The sequence below is a fragment of the Notolabrus celidotus genome, chromosome 6 (assembly GCF_009762535.1).
Source record: "Notolabrus celidotus isolate fNotCel1 chromosome 6, fNotCel1.pri, whole genome shotgun sequence".
Classification (NCBI taxonomy): Eukaryota; Metazoa; Chordata; class Actinopteri; order Labriformes; family Labridae; genus Notolabrus; species Notolabrus celidotus.
The window spans coordinates 29,165,037-29,187,214 of NC_048277.1; the positions used below are offsets into that span (position 1 = coordinate 29,165,037).

The 22,178-nt window shown below is 40.5% G+C and overlaps 1 protein-coding gene across 1 annotated transcript in view; it reads right to left on the reverse strand.

Moving 5' to 3' along the window:
• Positions 1-9,123, reverse strand: part of pparab (peroxisome proliferator-activated receptor alpha b) — a 41,726-nt gene extending 32,603 nt beyond the window's left edge. Inside the window, exon 1 of the mRNA XM_034686517.1 lies at positions 8,904-9,123. The gene's annotated coding sequence lies outside the window, so the exon portion shown is untranslated. The remainder of the gene's footprint in view (positions 1-8,903) is intronic.
• Between the last annotated feature and the right edge of the window lie 13,055 nt (positions 9,124-22,178).

Below are 22,178 nucleotides of genomic sequence, written 5' to 3' on the forward strand. Positions count from 1 at the left end.
TGCTTGCACATCTTCCTACAACATCTGAAGTATGTTCAATTCAGTCAGCTGCCAATATCCCTATAGGTTATATTTATCCTCTAAGACTCCAAGTCATGTGATAATTTCTTACATTTTCCAGGCTGTACATGAAGCAGTTCAAACTAAGGGTATTTCAACAACTGTTACATGCACTGAGGGCCAAGTTGTTTCCGTGTGGAACCCTAAGGAACTAAAATTAAAGCACTTTTTCTTAAAGATAATGATTTATATTAAATCTGATTTCCTAGAGTACCTTTTCCAGCTGAGGGGGGTCCAAAAAGTAGAGGAGAGACCATGCGTTTGAGCAAGAGGTGATGATATATTATTTGGAGTTATTAACAAGATAAGAGTCTGTTTTTTAGAGGAGCGTCAGGTCATATGGAGAAACCACACAGCTGCTGAGTAACCTTGACCTCAGTTGAGCCATGTCTTAAACAAGCCGCCACTCTGTGTGAGATGTATTCTCAGCTGAACGAAGGACACATTACCATCCTCAACTGCTGAAATCACCACCATGCTTAAGCAACACATCGATTCATCGCCAAGTGTCTGCTGCCGGCTGCCACTTTGCGCTCATTTCCAAATCTGTCACAAGTGTCAAGCAAGCTAGTGTTACCAAACCTCCCTGCAGTGCAAAGATTCAAACTTCAGACTGGGGAGAATGGTGCAATCTTTTTCCAGCAGCTTTTATCACTTGACAGATTTAGGGCTGGTGCAAAAGACAGAAAGCAGCTCTTACATTTGTGTAACTGGACAATCAGCACCTCAAAATGACTGTAGGAGGGAGTCGTTCTGCAAGTAAGAGTCACCTTAAATTACCCTGTTTTATGACCCGTGCTGGTCTGTAAAGTTTGATTGATTTTCCTCTGCTTCCAGTATCATGTAGCGATATACAGCAGCTGTGCTGGACGCAGGAAGTATCCTATATTGCACAAGGAATATAATCGTGTAAGGCCACTGAACTCTATATTTAGTCCATATGGTTATGGGTATGACTTTGTCCTATAATGCAGGGCTAGGTTTGAACAATATGTACATGCATGCTCCACACCAATGTAAATTCATATTTCGGGAGCAGTCATGGTGCACAGTCTCCTTCATAAATAAGAATATATAACACATTGTCATCACAATGAAAATGAACGAAGGTGCCAAAGAGAAGAGAATGTTCAAACCAGTCTGTGCTGCTCTTCCAGTTGCTCTGTCCCCTGAGCTTCTGCCAAGACACAATACCTCCGTCCCCTGTCACCGCAGGGACACCAGGACAGCAGACAAAGCTTTCAGCCTTCACCTTCGGCACAGGGCTGCCAAGAAATGTAGACACTGCGAGTTGTTTGGGAGGACTGTACATGGGCTACAACATAACAGGGGTAGTTCAAATTGATAGAGTAAAGCTCGGCTTTGCAGAAGTGCTTAAGGATAAATCTATCACTATTGGTTGAAATGATAGGTAATTAGATAATCTTCAAATATCAAGTAACTTGTTCTGGCTCATGTAGGAGTGGATTGAATATTTCTAGTTTTGGAACGCTGTCTTAACAAAACAAGCAACGTAATAAGGATGTCACATGTATCTGGAAAATAAAGATCTGACTGTCATATTTTTTCATGCAGCACACAATTAATCCAAACAATATTCATCTGATAATCAATTAATAAATCCCTTGTTGCATCATTGGCGTAATGAAGCATCAGTAAGGGTAGAATTCATCTTTCTCCCATGCAGCCTCTGTCTTTGGCCCAAACTGTTCCTTGCACTGGGGTGTGCTGGAGAACATTACAAAATGTGTTGTCTCAGAGTTTCTGCATTTCTGAAAACAATACAGTAAAGAGCGCCAGATAAAAAACTGTGATGAGAACAACACGAAGCTGGGAGCGTTCCTCTCTGCTCGGACAGCTGTGTGTATCTTGTTACATTTTCCAGTATGACAGTGAAGTCCTGAGTTCCCCCTTTCTGGCTGCCAAACCAGCTTACGTGTTTGTGGGGAGGCAGGCAGCACACAGACGCAGGGACGGAGCAAAAGCTAATTTGCTACTGTAGAGGGATCACTGAGAATATGAAAGCCTCAGATGCACTTTGGTTTCTGTGCATGCACAAAGAGTTAATCATAGAGAGGGTTTTTCTATTCAAAGGACTTGTTCATTGACTTCATATGAGATATGCACAAACTCTGCCATCACTTCATAAAATAAAACCAACAGTTAAACACCCAATAAGCTACACACGACTGGCACAAAGACAAATACTTTGCATAAAGTTCCAAAAGAACTGTCAGAAATAACAGCGTTTATTCAATAAAGATCATTCCCCTGCTTTAACCTTTGTCTGTAATTCTTCACACAAAATATCAAAGATTAGAAACAGCAGCAGCATTTTTTGGCTTTGGCATTGTACACAAAGAAGCACCAAGGATACAGAACGGCAGACTGTACATTTTCTAAAATGTGTTTCTCAAAGTTTAAACTTGGAACAGAATCATCCACAGAGGTCCACTCCTCTCCAAAACAAACAGACCCAGTGATTTAAATAAGTGAGAAACACTTCCACATAAAATCATCTGTGCATGTAAATGCTTGTTTTCAGTTAAAAGGTCTCTATAGGATAATCTGCTGCCAGCACATTGCTTTGTCCTTATCTGTCCTTTAAGGTCAGGGTTCCTATAGGGTTCATAGTTTCCATGAATTTTACTGAAGGCTGAAATGTTAGTGGGTCTCCCACTCTCCTAAATTAAAAATAAAAGAATGTTATCTAAGCTAGGGGTGTGTACTATCCAGGGCTGTAGCTCTGGTTAATGACTACAGCCATAATGCTATAATGCTCTGCTAACCGCATGTAAACAATTCAGATGGCAGATGGCATCTTGTAATGCGTTGGGGTTTGTCAGTATTTTGATCTGGAACATGGAGACAAGAGTGTACATAAGCTGTGTTTTGTTAAACTGGTATATAACCACTCCATTGGAGGAGTGTGTAAACCAGCACAGGCATGTTGACGTCAACTTGTAAGAATGACTGAAGGCTGGTGGGGCTAGCTTACATTAAGACTAGTCGGTTGGTCTGAATTTAAGTTTTCATTAAACACTGAAGAAATTAGTCACTTTTGGACATTGAGAATTTAAACCATTGACAAAATTAACAAAGCAGACGCCCCTTTTAAGTCTGCGACACTCTCCAATGGTCTTCTGTGAGGCTCAAGCGGCAACCTCCGCTCTCAAACTATGAAGCCCATGCGAAAGTGTTAAAAACTGCAATACAGCGAGAATCCGCTTGAGGCTGGCTGCAGAAACACAGGAAACCACATAGACATGAATGGGAAAAAGACGATCTTTGCAGCATTAATAAACATGTTTACAGCCTGGTTTAAAAAGCGGCTTGGCTCTACGAAGCTAATCTCTCTAATGGCACACACTGTACGGGGGGGATTTTTTTCTAACGTGACGTTTCAGAAGATATTAAGATTTCAAGTTTTTGCCCAAATAAGGACATGACTGACGTGACTCCGGGTCGGGAACACATAGCTATTGGCTAGGAGGCTCACACTACGTCACACTCTGCCTGGTTGAGTTCCGCATTTCCAATATGGCTGCTGCCGTCGATTGGCTTCAAAACAGCGCTCAGGAACAGATGGGTGACGTCACGGATACTACGTCCATATTTTATACAGTCTATGGTGAGGCTACAGGCCACAGGGGGTGCTTTGAACTTCACGAGTTGACTGAAATCTTACATCCAGCTTGTTATTTAGTAAAATAAATGAACATCTTGCTCTTAAAACATGAGACTGATGTTGGCGGACATCGGAGTTAAAAAGTAATGAACAGCAACAATAGGTTCAAACTGACACCTGGACCAAATCATGAGTTGGGTGCAGCCGTGAGATTTGTCTTGTTGGTAATCATTGTCGCTTGTCGTACTAGATCTCAGTTAAACATTGATTTCAGACGAGTATGAAGGAGACCTTGTCACTTGTTGTACTACAACAAAGCAGTAAAATGAGGTTAATCTGATGACTATGTTTCAGTCTGAGCTGATGAGTGGAGCTGAAAGAGAGTGGGCTTTGTCACTAATGGAATTAGAGTGTGAGAGTAGATAAGACCAGGACTGGGTCATTGATGAGGAATTCTACAAACTATAGCTCATGTGGATGTGTATCACACCCATATTATTGCCTCAACAAATGGACAAACAGGATATGAAGAGGTGTATTATTCATGAGAAAAGACCAAAAATCACGGAACTGAGAGACACGAAGAGGTCGAAGAAGGTAGACAGATTTTTTTCCTCCTCCGGAGGTATGTCAAATCCTCTTGTCAAGACCCCTCGTGGTTCAAGACACAAATTCAGCTCACATATAACATCCCTCCCTGATCATTAGCGCAGACAATCTCTTCTCCAGAGCTGCTTACGGTAAGTCTGACTGGAGGACCTCAATCCTATTCAACCCAGAAGGACTTTACTGTAAGGAAGCCTCTGAGCAGAATAGACCTGACTCTGACTGAAGGTCAAACCTGGACGATAAAGGACACAAGTTGCACAGCAAACAAACAAACAAATGACAGAAGAGACCAAAGCTATATCGATTTTAAACAGCAGTGTAGAAAGAACTGTGTTGGTGTGGGTGTGTCACTACAGGTGAGCAACTTGAGTGTGAAATTTAATCCAGGAGGTCCAGTTCAGGAAAGGCTTATCAGATGCCAAAACACTGGCTAGTTGTTTATAAGGATGGGTTTTACCACGGTCTGATTTATCCTCCAGCTTAATGCCTACCAAGTAAACAGTGGCATTAGACCGCTTCCAGTAGAAAGCACATGTTTCTTTGACAGCTCTGCCTGATGTCATTGCATTGTAAGTTAGGCCAAGCTGAACTCTTTGGCCGGAGCCCTCTAAGGATCCCTGCAGTGCCAATTTAATGGCCTCCCTGACGTGAATGAGGAGGTGCCGCTTTGTGAGCTCTATTCTTGTTTTGAATGCAGCCTAACAGCGTCCAATGAAATGCTTCTTGGATCGAACACGTCTGAAACTCCTCCCTCAACACCTTTTCAATGACTGAAATTCTGCCACTTTTCCTGTTTCTCAATGAGTGCATAAAAACTTCTTCAATGAGAGACTATCTCACACTGAATCTGGTTATTATTGTTGGAATGATTATGAAGTTTTGTCTCACTGTGCTGTAGTAGTGGCATGCTTTTCAACCCCCCTTTGAAAGTAGTGATTTTAGCTGTAGATGTGTTGGGATCCACTTGGTGCAGACTAGTTTGTTTAAGCATATAAGTCCTCAGAACGAAATCCTTTCTTTGTTTTTGAGTTGCCCTGACAGGTGAGAAAGTCCTGAGCCGTTATGGCCTTGAAGAATCAAAAACAAGGTAGTGGTAACACCAATCATTGCCACTTAGTAAGCTGGAAGAACTGTCTTCAACATCTTCAATACTGGATCTTGTCTTTGCACATGTACTCCAAAATTGCACTTGTGCATTTTTCTGCTGCTCTTCCTCCATCAGTGATGCCTCGACCTGAGAAATAGGTCAGTCGAACTGGATTCTTGTTGCCAAGCATACCTACAACACACCTCTTGAAGTCTTCAGACACAGATGAAAAATAACATCTCGAGACGGGGCAGAACTAGAAAGTCCTGTTTGAGGAGCAGAGAGGAAACTCTGCCTTTCACTCTGGGCTTGTTTCTGAGTGTCTGTCACTCCAGGCTGTGAATGCAGCCCTGCAGACAGTGATTACAGGTCTCAGGGTTCCTGCAGACAAAACTGTCAGGGTACAGCAGCACAGCTGGACAGAAACTAGGTACACAATGCAAAAAAAAAAAAAATGGAAGGGCGAGTTCCCTTAAGGCTGACTCAAAGAAGCACAAACACTTCAGTTTGGACGGTTAGTTTCCTAAGACATTTTTCATGCATGGTGTGTGACAGATAAGGGTATCTTAAATGCATTGTGTCCCTGTGATTACAATGGTGAGGTTTTGAGATGCATTACAAGCACAGACAGACTCACAATGCTTTCATAAAGCAGCTGCTGAAACATGAAGAAAGTATGAGGTGTGTTTGCATGGAACAAAAACTTTTCATGGGGAAAAACACTGTAATCGGAAATTCTGCATGTAGTCTCAACCTTTATAAGGAGCACTGAATCCACACCCATTTAGAGTTACTTTCGATAACTATTTGATCAAGGCTTGGTATGCAGATTTTGATATTATCTCGTTAAGCCTCTGAAGTGATTTACTCTTCAGTCATAGGAGGGATTTTCTCCACAAATAAAAAAAGGCACCGTCACTTTAAGGCTGTGTCAAACATCACACGTTTATTAACAGATTTCTAACCACACTCACCAGACTGATAAGGTGTGTAAAAATGGCTCTGAGTAAAGACCTTTGATCCCTGGGTAAATGCCATGTCTATGTGGAGACTGGCTGTGAGGGGTTAGCAAACAGAAGAGGGGCTCGTGCAGCAGACTGGTACACAGAGGGCTGATCTGTATCTTGATGTATTTACACCTGGGCTGCAGAATGAAGCATCTGTCTGCAGATCCCCTTCAAAGTGTTGCTTTTAGGAAACATGTCGGCACAGAGCTACATTTCCACACGCAATTGCTCAATCACAACTAAGTCTCTGCTGAAAATGTGCATATAAAACACAGAAAGTTACTTCATTTACTGCAAAGTAGCCAGTCCTGATGTCAAGAGAGTATCAGACACCTTCCTGACACAGTGCGATTTTGCGATATGCAGATACTGAATACCCCTATGGTACTAGTACCACAATAGAATATAATTATCTTAGTGGGAAAACACTGTGTGCAAACAATAAGCTAGTATTGGCTACTATACATTCTCTGTTAGCACTACACTGTTTTTGTTTGGGATTTTCACAGCATAATTTAGCTGAAACCAGCAAATCTGGAGGCTCACTGGTCATGTTACAACATTTCAGGCAGCACTGGAGGGTGATGTCACCACAGGTAATGGCATCCAGAACATAACTGATATTTATGTCAGAAGCAATATTAAAATGCATTATTCTGTACATCATAACATTGTATTAAACACAGGCCTAGCTGCTTTAGATTCGATATGTTGAAAAATGTGTTCTCATTTAGAAAACGCAATGGCGGCATCGGCCTTGTGAGCGCAGCCTCCAATGCTGATTCCTTGAAAATGCCACAAGCCTGATTAATCAGCCGATCAATAACTTGGTGTATCCCTATTAAAAAGAAAATTAAGAAATGAATTATCTAGAAAAGTTTGGGAACTTCCTTATCACTTCCAAACTTTACAAGTGGAGCTCTTAACATGGACACTTTCGGATGAGCGTCAAACACTTTTTTCACATTAAGTTGGACACAAACACAGAAACTATAATTCAGTAAAAAAGTGATGTTCTTACTGGTAATCACAGAGGTGTCTGTTTAAGACTATTTCATAGTCAGTCAAAAACTCCTTACAGTGCCTTTAAAAAAAATCACCATAATTTTCTTCAACTTTGAAAATCCTTGAAGCATGTATGTGCTCATGTGATGCATTTCAACTTAAAACAAATAAGCAAGAGGCAGTTGAATAAGTAAACAGCCACAATTACTCACAGGGCCCTGCTATATTCAGAAAAAAAGAAAGGCTGCATTCTTCCTTTGCTTTGGGACAGGTACAGAAGGATTTGGGTCAAATTTCACTTTCGCACAACAAGAAATGAGAGCTCAAGGTGGTCCATTTTCTGAAGGGGGGAGAAAATGACTGGTTGAGCTGTAGAATGCCAAGCTCATGTGTCTCTACCTGTATGAACTCACTCCATTCAACAGTACTGATTTAAATGAAGTGGTTGGAACCACCTGATCTACAATCAGAAAGTCTTACATATACAGGAAAGTGTATCTTTACGTTTCAGATGCACTAATAAATACATAATTATGTAACCTGCTGTTATGACACAGTGGGTTGCTGTGAGCTTTGAACACACAGGAACACAATCACACAGCACGCTGCCTTAGGGTTATTTAATCAGTTAGTGCACAGCACCTGCAGCATATTGACCACTGCTTCCTCGATTCAACACTTTAGGCATATAGAAAGCATTCTGCTGCACAAAAAGGTGATAAGAAATAATAAAAAGGCAGGATGTATGGGCAATAATTCATGTTTGCCTTCAGGGGGTCATCCTCCTTCTCTTTTATGAATTTACTTTGAAGCCAAAAGATGAGAAAACACAATTAAGTCAGTGAAGCAGCTTCCTGCAGGAATCATGAGCTGCAGAAGTAGCATAAGGCTCTTCATTGCAACTTCAGAAAACAACTTTACTCAAGGTGCAATATGCAGGTGTTCTGCAGGTGTGTCAAGCAATAAAACCACCGTGTTCTCAGTTTAGAAGACCTGGCTGAAGCTGTTTTTGCGTCAATTCTTGATGTCTACTGTCCTCAGTTGAATTCAGCACACAGCATATTCCATACTGTAGGGTAATGAGTAACCGGTGCATGACAAGCTGTCATAAAAACACTTTTCATCAAACCAGATCATCTTTTTCAGAGTAACGGGGCGTATGAATAAGCCACTAATAAGCCTTTGTGTTATATGCATGGTTTATTTATGAATAGAGATATTGCCTATTGATGGGAGAGCGCCACTTTAGCTGCGCAGGCGTGCAAACTGAAATCAGATGAGTCTGTTTCAATACAATAACAATGCTTCTACACCTTAAAACTGAATACGATTTATTAACATGCCTCAGATGCATGTGCAAAACAAATTCTAAAACCTGTAGTAGTAGTTCAAGGTTTCTAACCTGCAACCATCTCTGTGCACTAAACGAAATTCCCTCACACAGAGAGTGAGCCGCTGCAGGAGGGTCTATCTATTTGTTACATGCAATCCAAAATAAGGTATTTACCTTGAAATAGACAGCCCAATCCGAAGCCGCCATATCCTCGAGAATCTTGCTGAGGTGAGAAAAGGCCAGTGAAAGATTAAGATGAGAGTGAGGAGACAGAAACAAAATAGTCCCCGACCCCCGACCACGTCCTTGTTTGTTTCCCAACAGCGCTGCCGCTGTCAAAAATCCCCCACCATGTCCATACAAAGCAGAGCCGTGGAGCTCACGCCCGCCGGAAGTGACGCCATGACTGACAGCTGGTGGAGGGAACGTGCCCACCCCTCCACATGACACACCTATAGTTTCAACGAATAGAAAGAGAGCCGCCGTTTTTTTCCTTGAGACGGACGCCCCCTAACCATGGTGACAGAGAGGGGACGGAAACACAGTGTTCTTACAGACTGTACACACTCTCCTGCAGTGAGGAGCTCATGAGAACACTTAGCAAATAACACAGAGAGTGTCAGACTGCAGGGATGGAGAGGTAGAATGTAGAGTTGCTCACTGTGGGAAAACCAGTTACAATGATGCTGAGCTGCATGAATAAAAGCTGGCAAAATTTGCATACCCTGACTCTGTCCTCACATGACCCTCCTTGGGTAATTCAAGTGCCCCTCTCTCTCTCTCTCTCTCTCTCTCTCTCTCTCTCTCTCTCTCTCTCTCTCAATGCAATGCACTGCAGTAGCCTATCATACAATGCAATGACGCTTTGAGGACACTAAGTACAATTTGTTCCTTTTTTTTTTCCCACTTTCTTTTTATTAATTTTTAGATAGATAATTATATAATTATCTTTACATATTACATTGTATTATATAAGTATCTTTGCCATATTATATTATGTTATATTACATTATTATTGTTAACTACAACTCACAGTCATATTACATACCCATATTTATTTTGGTTATTGCTTAATCTGTCATTACCAACCATAATCACACCATGTCAACCTGTCACTACTGAATCATTTTTTAATACTGCCTGTAATTACTGCAATTAATCTAAATTCCATTTGTAACATTGTATATATCTAGATTGTATTCTATCTTTATTTATCTATTTTTATTTTTACTTATTTTTATTTCACTTATTGAAACTTCTTCTTGATTGTACTTATGTCTGGGTTGCTGTAACAACTGAATTTCCCCCCCCGGGGCATCTAAAACAAAGAAACAAGACAAACATTAAGGACATAATGGAAATAAATAAGCAAATAAGAATAAAAGAAAGATGCAATACGAGAAAGAAGAAAAAAAAGACCGAACAAACAATCAAACAAAACAAAACGTAGGCATCAGCGTGTTACAATGTGAGTTGGTGGCAGCTCTAAAAACACAAGTGTCATCTGAGTAGCCATTTGGACAGCCCTATTCAATTAGAGGCCCACGGGCCACATGCGGCCCTAAAGTAACCCTTGAGTGGCCCGAAAGCAACTGTGATGTCAAATTTAAAGAATCAGTATTTCAGCATAGGTTTAGTTTAAGTACTGCTCTTGTATTGTGTTTATGCCTTTTGGATGTGGCGATACGTTAATTAACATCCAGTGTTTTTGTTATCTTATCTATTTATTTTTTTTTAAATGGTTAACTTTGCTCACTCTGCTTAAAAAATGTCCGTCACAGCTCATGTCCTTAGTGTGAAAATCCGTCCTGATCAAATATTTAATTGCACAAATATACGAGTCATACATTCATACAATATGAGAAAGGAAGAAAAAAAGATAGAACAAACAATCAAACAAAACAAAACATAGGCATCAGCATGTTACAATGTGAGTTGGTGGCAGCTCTAAATACATTAGTGTCATCTGAGTAGCCATTAGGAGGGTTCAAACGCAATGCGAGGTGTCTTAAGAGGGAGGTATGTTGGAAGAGGTTGCCATTTGTTCAAAAGGGGCAACCATATTTTCATGAAAGTGTTTTCTCTGTTAGCCAATTTGTATTGCAATCTTTCCAAATGCAAAACATTCCCCAAATCTTTGAGCCATTGCTGAAATTAAGGACTCACTTCTGACTTCCACATTTGTAAAATAAGGCATTTAGCCAACAGTGTACATAAGGGAATAGATTGCCCAAAGTATTTGTCTATGGAGGGGTTTGTGTCTACTGAACCAAAGATAGCAAGAAGAGGGTCTGGAACAATTTGTTCCTTAAACTAAATATGAAACAGCAACACAGAGATACAGAAAAATAGAACAACTGATCATGAACTAATTTTTAAAAAAAAGCTGTAAAATAGGAAATGAAGGAAAATTCTGAACAATTACAAGAGTGATTCAAAGTCTTTGTAGATGTTCCTTGCTTAATTACAGAAGCCCTAAGTGTAAACATTTTTATTTTATGTGCTCCATTTTTCTGTAAGACATGTTGAGTTCAACTCAAATTAAAGAACTTGTGCTCCAAAAGTTGCAAAGGCACAATGCAAACATAGAAACAGACTCAACTTACCTCATTAGTGTCAGCAATGGCAGCCTGACATGCAGTGGCCTATCACAGCCTGTTGTACAGTCTTCTATTGTCACTAGCATGGAAGAAAAAACAAACCCTTGTCACATGGAAACCAGCTTTATTATTTTGTGATAATGACATCAGTTAAGACCTCAAGATAACTAAGGTTAACTTGTTATCAAGACAATCAGGTATTACTATTTATCATGGTAAAACCGAGCAAGTAAAATGTCCACTCAAGGATTCTGTACTCAATAACATCAGTCTAGAGCTGAAATAAATCTTGTAGCATAGTGGGAAGTAGTGTAGATTTCAATACCTCTTATCCACATGTTCAGGGATGTTAAAGCTCCAATGAGTACATTTTCAGTGGTGACAAAACCCGACTGAAATGAATACAGATGCCTCCGCGTGACACACAACAGCCACCAAAACCACCATCATTAAGACTAATAATTTCTTAACAGCGGTTTTAATGCTTTTAACTGCTGCCATCAGGTACCCCTTTTCGACCGAGGCAGTTTTAGGGCCGGTTCGAAGCCGGTGCTCCATTGAGGCTACCGGCCGGGGAAAACCAGTTCCAGAGCCGCTCCAACTCTTTGCTGGTCTAGAACCGTGAACCACTTACGTCAGGGGCGGGGGTAGGGGTTGCCGTGATCAAAAACACAAACCAAACGTGTTTCCGCCATTGTCCTGCAGCGGTAATAATAAAAGAGACTAATGGATTCCAAGGCAAAGCAGTGGTTGGTCGAGGAGACAAGCTGCCGTTGTCCGCCATCGTTGTTGTTGTGAGGGAAAGTTCGCACTAGCGCTGCGGGGAAAGACAGAATGATTGTCAGAACGCTGCTCAGACCGGTCATATTTTTTTTAGATCAGATTCAAAGCCAGTGACCCATATGAGTGTTAAAAATCAATACTCACACAGCACAGTACAAATCCAATAAAGAAATACAAGTGGTCACAGACAGGTGTTGCCAACATATATGCAGACTTAAAGTTACTCACTGGAGCTTTAAATTGCCTTCCATATGATTTATTCAATCCAGGAGAGTTCAATGAGCTTTTCCTATTATGAAAAGCAGGAAAGACCAGTAAGACAAACGTACATCAGGAAGATGTTATATATTTTAAGTTTCTGACAGGTCCATTACCGGCAGTAGTAGTGTTATGTCATGCTTGTAAACTTACATCTTAAACCAGGATGTACAGGAACCCCGACTTTACCTTCCTATGGAGGAATGTGAAACAGCCAACTCTTCTCAAACACTTCATGTATGTAATTGTTTCACTGCAGAGCTCCAACATGCAAATAAAGGAACAAGCAAAGCATGTTTGAAGGAAGTCAGTATTTTACTTATGTGCATGCCATGCATATGAGAACTTCAACAGTCTGAAAATACTTGTCTTTATCACAGACTTCTCTCAAACCCAAGAGAAGGACCACCTCTTCATGCTTCTACAGCATGTTATGGTTTATGAGATGATGACTGGTGTATGGTTAGCTAATTGCGCAGTACAAAACCTCTATGTACTTTTCAGGACGATCGCAAATCAGCTGCAAAAACGATTGTGTCTCACTCTGACTCCAGGCCAAGTGGTGAGGGTTTCCAGTCGGACTGTTGCAATAAAGTGCACATTAATGAAGCAGCTCTGTTTTCTCAGTCCCAGCCAGATGCTGAGTGTGCGATTGCATCTCCCCGCTCTCTTGTTTCCCCATCCCGTTCCCTATCACATGCTGTCCACGTCTCTGGCAGAGGTCTGTGGGTGTCCCTCCACTGCTTGGCTCAGAGCCTGGAAGCAGATACTGGCTGTTCTGTGTGAGCCCTGGGACCAAAGTGGACCCCTTATGACCTCAGTGCATACTCAGCACTTACATTTATAGTGGTGGAAGAAGTATTCAGACCCTGGGAGTGGCATAAAAAACTCAATATAAAGGATGAGGAAATGTTACCTGTAGCCTCATAGCCTTACCTTTTCATTCAAGCATGCACATGCACTATTGGGGGTTGGCTGAGGGGAATATAGTTTATTAAATACTTAACAAGGTAAATATATAGTTTAAAAGTAATATATTTCAGAAGTTGCAATCATCCATCCATCCATTTTCTCCCGCTTATCCAGGGGTCGTGTCGTGGAGGTAGCAGTCCAAGCAAATTGACCCAGACATCCCTCTCTCCAGCAACACTTTCCAGCTCCTCCTGGGGAATCCTGAGGCGATCCCAGACTAGGCACGAGTTCTGGGTCTGCCCCTGGGCCTTCTCCCAGTTGCAATCAGTTTTGCCAATAAAATTTAATGTTGCAAAGAAATCCTTTACAGGGGCCTACAAAAGTTCAGAAAAAAACATACTATTTCCCTCTGAGCTTTCTAGCTTACCTAAACTACGGGGGCCAGGAGGTGTTCGACAAATTACAAACCCAAAATGCTTTGCAAAAGTAGAAATCCCAACCACATTAACAGTTCAGACAAACACTACAACACAAATGCAAGCAGCACTACATGTGTGCTGATGCCACAACAAAAATGCAGACGCCACAACACAGATGCTAATGCCACATTATGAAGGCAAATAGTCACAATGGCAGTTAAAACGGTCTAAGTATCATCTGTGTATCCAACAAACTTTCATTCCTAACTGACATGTGGAGGAGATTGTGAAGGTGAGTATATTGTTACGCTATCCAACATGAACTATGATAATTACAACAAAGCCATTGTATCAAATGAGCATTGTTCTACGATGACTTTATCTTTTCAAATGATATAACATAATTGTGCCGTCTAAAGTAAGGCTGTCACTAGCTATGCAGTAATGTTAACCTTTCGTTGTTCAGCTAGAGTTAACCAGTCATATTTATAAGGTGTGCTCGTGTATAGAGACCAAGCGGCAACCTCCGGTCTAAAAATATGAGTCCAATGCGGAAGTGCTACAGACTGCAGTTCATCGAGGATCCACTTGAGGCTGGCTCTGGAAGTACCCGAAACCACATACACACCAATTCATAAAAGACGATCTTTGAGATTACGAGTCTTCCAATGAGAGGCACAGCTGACTTGATTGACAGGCGGGAACGCTATAGCTGTTGGCTAGGAGGCTCAAAGGCTGCCTCTTTACGTCACAATCGCTCCACAGCAGCAATATGGCCACAGACGATTGGCCTCAAAACAGAGCTTCAGAAACAGATGGGTGATGTCACGGATCCTACATCCATATCTTATACAGTCTATGATAGAAACAGCGATATTTGGCTAAGCAAGTGAAGATTGACTATAGGTCATTCTATGAAAATCAAATGTGTTTCAAAGTCATACAAGCAAGAGCTAGCCGACCTCAGTCCATCAGGGAATAAAGTGCAACTTCTAGTCTGCACCTTCGGAGTAGCATTTTGATGAAACAATGCAGACAAGGATCCTTTATTAGCGTTCACTGGCATCTACAATCCCAATGAATTTAAGAGATGCAACTTTCATAAAAAGAATAAATGACAAAATAGTGGAAAATTATCCAAACTCAAGACAAGACAGCAAACCTATTGAATTGTCAAAGTTAATACACTATTGGGTTCTTAGAACTACAGCAATGGATCAAATTTCACAGACCAATCATATCATTTTGGATGTTTAAATAGGAATGAACAGTTAGAAAGTAAAAGTAGCAGAACGAGTACTTCAAAGCTCTACTTATATCCAGCATTATAACAGTATGCAGATTCAACCACTGCATTGGGAAGGGCTATATACCAAAGGATCAGAGAGAAACACTCTCCATCTTTACATCAAATATAAAACCAATCAATGCAAACTCCTCTTGAAACAGATGAATCTCAATCACACACCAACACAGATGTCAGCTGCAGAGCCCCGAGCTCACCCACAGCCACTGATTTTTTTCCCCCATGAGCAGCACATGGAGAAACTTTAGACCCAGAAAAGCTACGGCTCGTTGCAACACGACAGTCGAACAGTAATGGGTTTCGGTCAAGACTTTGTGTCTGGACAGCAGCTGCTTTCCCAATCAACAGGAGACCCAGAGTGCTTTCCACATCCAGATAATACATGACAAATGCCCCATTTACTTACAGAATGTCTGTCCCTGAAGTGAAGCAAGCTGCAATAAAACAGACCATGAAGAAGCAAAAGACTGATGAAGTAATTCATGGGGTTATGACAAGGTAGTCATGCTTAATCACTGCTGCAGGAAAGACTTACCGGTACTGCTGTACAGTTAATGTATGTGTCTGTTTTTTAAACTGATTCTTCAGACCGAGTCATACTGTTACATTAAGATCTTCTGATACTATATTAACAAGGATTTAAATAATTTACCAGCAATTACAGTATGTTTTGTGTGTTAATCTTTGATAACAGAAAATATGCAAATTAATTTACAAATCTTTTTTATCACTTAACTCAATAATAAAAATAACAATTGTATTTTTTTCATATTTTTAGTAAGTAATAAAGTTGCACAATTTTAGAAACAAGTCTAAGGTATTTGGGGTACAAGCAAGCTCAGGGTCTGTAAAGGGTTAGTATGGTGACCCACTGAGGTACAGTAAGTGGGTCAATAATGACGGCTCACAGCAGCCAGAGCTCTGCTGCCCCCTGGTGTTGAGAAAGTGCAGGTCAGATGGAAGCTCTCTCACCTGCAGTGTGGCACTGAGGAACATTACCATCCGGTTTCATCATTCAGGAAGCAACATTATGACGCTGTAAAATGTGAACAATTCAACCTACAAAGTAATTGGTGTTTCATAATAATAATTTCATAATGAGATTGTACTTTTAATTTTATTTACAGCAAATTACAAATTAAAACACCTTCATAGATTTCATTTTAAAAGTGGGGGAAACATGTTAATTATCAGGCAGTGCCCTTTGGAGAGCTGGTTGAGTAATTGATTGATAAATCAGCTGATCAACAGAAAAATAAGAACCCACTATTAGATTATAAATAACATTTTTTAAAGCAGGTTTAAAAGTTATCCTCGTCGTCAGCTGTTTTTTAAAAATTACATATACATATATATGAATGGAGTGATCAAACAAGAAATAAAATCATATTTTAATTAATTTTAATCAATTTAATTTTAGTCACTCATTCATTATCTGGTGATTTATATTCACCACAACCAAAACAATGACTCAAATAAAATTAAGCACACTACTAGTGCAGAAACTGTTTGGTGCCAACTTCAGAATAGACAGCATTAATACTTGTAAACAGGATTCTTTTAGTCACACTAGGGTGAAGGAAAATGACGATATTGGGTTAAATACAAAAAATGGACTGCATGAGAAATCTGTCATCCTCATCCACTAGGTGGCGCCTGTGTCAAATGGAACAAGTGAGACCTGGCAGCTGCTGCAGTAGAAGTTATATCACCGATAGATTATAATTGAAAGTATTTGTTTCTATGTGCAGAAAACCTCAAAATAAATAAGGAGAGGATGTAATAGCTGCAGAAACTCATTATTCCATCTCTTTGCCCTACATGTACGGCTGAATATAACATCCCATAATCACCGTGGCAAATATTAATGCAGCTGAATCTATTCAGACACAGGCTAAGCTTCTCTTCATTTCAGCGAATGCACTCTGCTCAGTGGTTTGTTTGAGAGGCCTGCCCACACAGAGCCCTCAATCCTATCCACTTACATTCAATCAATAACACTATTCCATTTATACAGCCATGACATCATATGAAGGCTTAGAAAAGCAGAGCTGCGAGGGTTATTCCTGTCAAATTCCTGGCAACTTTGTATAAAACAACAGTACATTATTGAATTCTGACTCATATGTTGCAGAGTGAGTCTCAGAAGCTTTTCATTAGTTCCTCATTGCATGGGAACAGAATATCCCAGAGTGCATGTCCAAGCTTTTTGCAATGATTTTAGTGAGGCGTTGAGGCAGGAGGAGATGAAGGATGGCCTTTAGAGATGCAACCCCAGAGACATGATGCACACAGAGCCATTGTCTCATCAGGCTTAGTATTCAGCTCAGTTTGCTCGATCACCAGGGCCAAGGCTCAAATCAATTCAATATGGTGGCTGGAGGGGGGCGGGCGGCTGTGCGGTGGGTGCAGCCCGGTACAAATACTAACACCGCTGGTCTGGGCACATGGGATACAGTACAGTGATAGATTTAGTCTTCACATGCTGCTGTGTTGTTGTGCTGTCACATAATACTAGTCATTGTGGGGAAGACATTTGGTGCATGTGTGACTAGCTCAGCATGTTTTGTATGACTGATGTGTGTGAGAGCATGACACGCAAAGTCAGGGACAAGTTTGTGTGCAAACTGAGGTGGTGCACGTTTGTACAGCAATTATATGTTTGTATGTGCACTTTGAAAATGCATATGTGTGCATGTACTACAAAATCCATACTTGAGACTTTTTCATGCCATTTTTTTCTTCCTGTTACTGACTCCCATATACTTGGGAATGTCAATACTGGATACCACTCTGACACTGATATAAGGGTAATTTGGTCTTTTTTTTAAGAAGAATAGCATTGGTTATTGATATTTTCTGACTTCAGTAGATTGACTGCTAGAGCCATACCTTTGTTGGTCATTGCCAAATGATCGTTTAGCTCAAACAATTAGCATTTTAGAAGCAAATACAGATACTGGTATGTGTATCAACCAACTAGCAACCATGTATCGTTTCTAGCATCCTTATTGTCTGAAAATGATGTCAAATCCAACCGGCAACCTCCGGTCTCAAACGATGAAGCCCATGCGGAAGTGTTATAAACTGCAATCATCCAGAATCTGCTTGAGGCTGGCTGCAGAAACACCGAAAACCACATAAACCCAAATTCAAAAAAGACGATCTTTGCAGCATTAATAAACATGTTTACAGCCTGGTTCCGGTCTGAGGCCCTAATCTCTCTATCGGCACACACTGTACGGGGGGTGTTTTTTTTTCTAACGCGATAGTTCAGAAGATATTAAGATTACAAGTTTTTGCCCAAATAAGGACATGACTGACTTGACTCCCAGACAGGAACACATAGCTGTTGGTTAGGAGGCTCAAACCCCACCCCTTTACGTCACACTCTGCCTGGTTGAGTCCCTCATTTCCAATATGGCTGCCGTCGTCGATTTGCTTCAAAACAGCGCTCAGGAACAGATGGGTGATGTCACGGATTGACGTCCATATTTTATACAGTCTATGGTCAAATCAGAAAAATTCTAATATTAATAAGATGAAAAACTCCAGGGAACAGGTGAAGCTTTGTGGTTAAACCTTCCACCCAGTACCAGGTACAGTGGATCAGTCCTCGAAGCAATGGCTTAGTTCCACCCTTCAGCCCCTCCCTGTGTGTCGTCCCCACTCTCTATTCACTGTCCTCTCATAAAGGCCGGAATAATATCCATAAAATGATTACCACTGAGATGGACTTCATCTTTAGTGATGTGGCTGCAGGTGTAATCAAGGCCTCTCTCTGTGATTGACAGCCTCAACTCTGACCATGGTATGAGATACAGGTCTGCAGTCTCAGACAGTGAAGAATTTCTGACGCCTAAGCTGGCCTGCAACCAGTTGGCACTCACCTCTTCATGTAGCTCTGTATATGCGTGTGTTTGTGTGTGTGTGTGTGTGTGTGTGTGTGTGTGTGTGTGTGTGTGTATTTATATACTCTGTTGCCCAGAGAGAGAAACTCTTACGCTGTAACCATCGTCTTTTGCCGCATGAATCATCGCTGTAGCTCTGGAGGTCAGACCGTGCCATGGCTTTCCATTTTTCCATCTGGGGTTTTAAACGTGTCAGGACTGCAGGGCTTGATCCAAGGAGAGGATGAAGGTAGTCACGTCAGGGCTTTTTAAAGATAGATCCAAAAATGTCTCAACTCTTCAGCGGACAACGATAGAAACGTCTGGATATGTTCGAATCAGGATAGTAGACTGAATAAAATATTATGAACCAACTGGAGGTTTATTAGAATTTAGAAGTAGGAGTAGTATAACTAGGTTGGAAAGTCTGACCCTTTCAAGAGCAGAAACTGAAACGCAGGAATAAATATATACCAATAAATAAAAACCAAACACAAACAGATGCATCATAATATTCATTTATTAAAGTTTAAAACACAAGATACAAATCAATACACTTTACCTGCTCATCCTCTTTGAAGGTCTGTACAGATGACCTGGTTTGGTTTGTTCATTATGAGAGCTTTCCTGTGAATGAAGCCACCTCCTGTCGACTTCCATGGTGACGTATTGCTGCCCTTCAGGGAAGGCAGTAGGTTGTATAGTTATCTCCTGATTGGGCAAAATCACTACCCTGAAACCACACAACCTACTACCTCACCCCGTTCGAACATCAGAAAGGTCTCCAAGGAAGGATGGCATCATGTTGGAGTTATATATATGAACACTTGAACCTTTTTAACAGTTAATAATACATCCTCTCACATACTGACATTTTGAAAGATAGCATACAAGATATCAACTGTGGCAGACAGAACTCAGCTTGCATTAAGATGCATATGCAGCTAGGTTAAAGCTAACAACTGTGGCTGTTGGATGTATAAAGGACTGTTTGAGTCAGAACCACAAGTGATACATAATATTTACATTACACCTGAAAGTAAGGCCAGGTGATATGGCCTAGGAATACAATCCCCAATTTTTTTAACAAAAAACTCAATTTACGATTTTAATTGATTGTGTTTTTCTCTTGAAAATAGTAATAAAAGCAGTATAACTTTCAGCTAGAGGTCCAGCTTGAAACAAAGCTACAGTACAACTTAAAGAGACTTCATTTTCCATCTCATGAAAATAATCATTTCTTTAATTGTGACATTAAGCCCCATGAACCAAAACTACTTCAAAAAAGTACAAATAAAATTTTCTGTGTATTTTCTAGATTTAACCTCCTTGAAAACTAAATTCTTTATGCTATTGCTGAAAAAAGATCAAGAGGAGGGGGTTACAGAGAAAAATCTAGATTTCCTTTTTTTTTTTAAATCGCCTGACACCAAAAATGCGAATTAATCGATGAAATCGATTTATCGTACAGCCCTACCTCAAAGGTTTGTCTCGTATTGAGAATCAAATAACAGTAAAAGTGAAAAATGTTCAAAACACAGGAAAAAAAAAAAAAAGAAAGTATGAGAAGAGGGCAGATGATATAGATACATACATGGCTGTTGTTTCTTTTGGTACAAGGAGAACCAGCATTACAGAAAAAAGCACATTAAAAATCATTTTATGGACCCTTAAGTCTCAAAATGCATCAACCTACCTCTATTAAAGTTACAGATCACTCATTTTCTGAGTACTTAGTGTGTAAAAAAACAAATTCCAGCATCCATCAAGATCCAAAAGCTCCAACAATGGCCTCTGATGACATTACAGCCACTTCAGGAAAGACAGTAAGTTGTATAGTTATCTGACAGGAAGGGTATGACCCAAAAACTATACAACCTACTACCTCACCCCAAAGGACAGTCTTCAAAAACACAAAAGTCTTCTCAGGTCTCCATTCAGGCAGGTAATCCGCTTTGACACACCTCAGTGAATACAAAACAGAAGTTATGATTCACAGGAACACAAATACACACACGCCACTCTCCGCTGGGATGGCTCAGCGGTGTGACGGGACATGTTGAGTTCTGAACACAACGAGGCAGACGGGGTCAGCAAGTTCATGACTCGAGGTTAGGAAGGATTCAAATTATCCAATAAGGAACATAAGTCCCAAACAAATCGTAAAGCCAAGACATTTTCATATTCAAATATGACCTGTATGTAACTCAGAGGGTAATGTGACATCTATGGTGAGGATTTAATGGAAATCATTTCACCTTGATCAAGTCAAATCCTACCCAGTGTGTTTGTCAGAGTACAAAATTCTCATTACACTTAATATAAGCCACATTGACCTGATAAGACTAGATATAGATCTTTTTTTAAGATATTAAAAGGCAAAAATTAGGTTCTTAAAACAAGAATTTCAAGAAATTTCACTTACTTGCTGTATGGGCAGCCATTTTTTTATCCATTACAAACAAATAAGTCCTTATTTTTGGCTCATCATATCTTGAAATAAGATTTATAACTGGACTTGTGATTGTCATTGTGGCTTACATGAAGTATAATGAGATATAATTGCTAATAATGAGAAAAATATACTTGGCAAGATTTTAGTTTTTGCAGTGGAAAGAATAGCATTGGTCATAAAAAGACAAACACTGGTTAAAAAGGTCACTATTACTCCAGCAATGTATCCTGGTCCCGCCACAGACTTGACTTGTTCTGGTCATCCTTTTTGGTTAGACTCTCCAAGCATTACAGCAGCATGACTGTGCTCTATCCTACTATCAGTATCTCTACTGTCTAAAGGTAGGAAAATGCTCCGTTATCAATCTGAGCACAAAACACTGGATCACACAGTCTGCAGGTTAAAAACGTCAAATTGGTTTCCCTAATGTGGCTTAGGTTGGCAGAGCTAGCACCCCCGGCCTTCGATCCTCCTTGCAGGTTTAACATCCATATGCCTGTGCTGGTTGAGTGGTTAAATGCCAGTTATTCCAGACACAGCCAGGGGTGTAGCTCGATCAGGTGGAGGTGAAGCTTCCACGAAAACTGCTCCCCCTAGTGGCTGGCTGCAGTAAAAGTCAAAAACTATGTCTCCCCCATTCATTTGAATGGGGGAGCAGTCAAACTTTAAAAAATAAACACACGTCGTAAGAACGTTTCTCACATCTGTATGCTGTGGTGATATGTAGTTATTATTTGACTGTTTTGTGTTGAAGGCCTCTTTTTTCTGAAAAGTTTCTTTTTCGTTAGTTATCAGAGTTTAAAAAACGGGGTTTTACTTCCGCTTT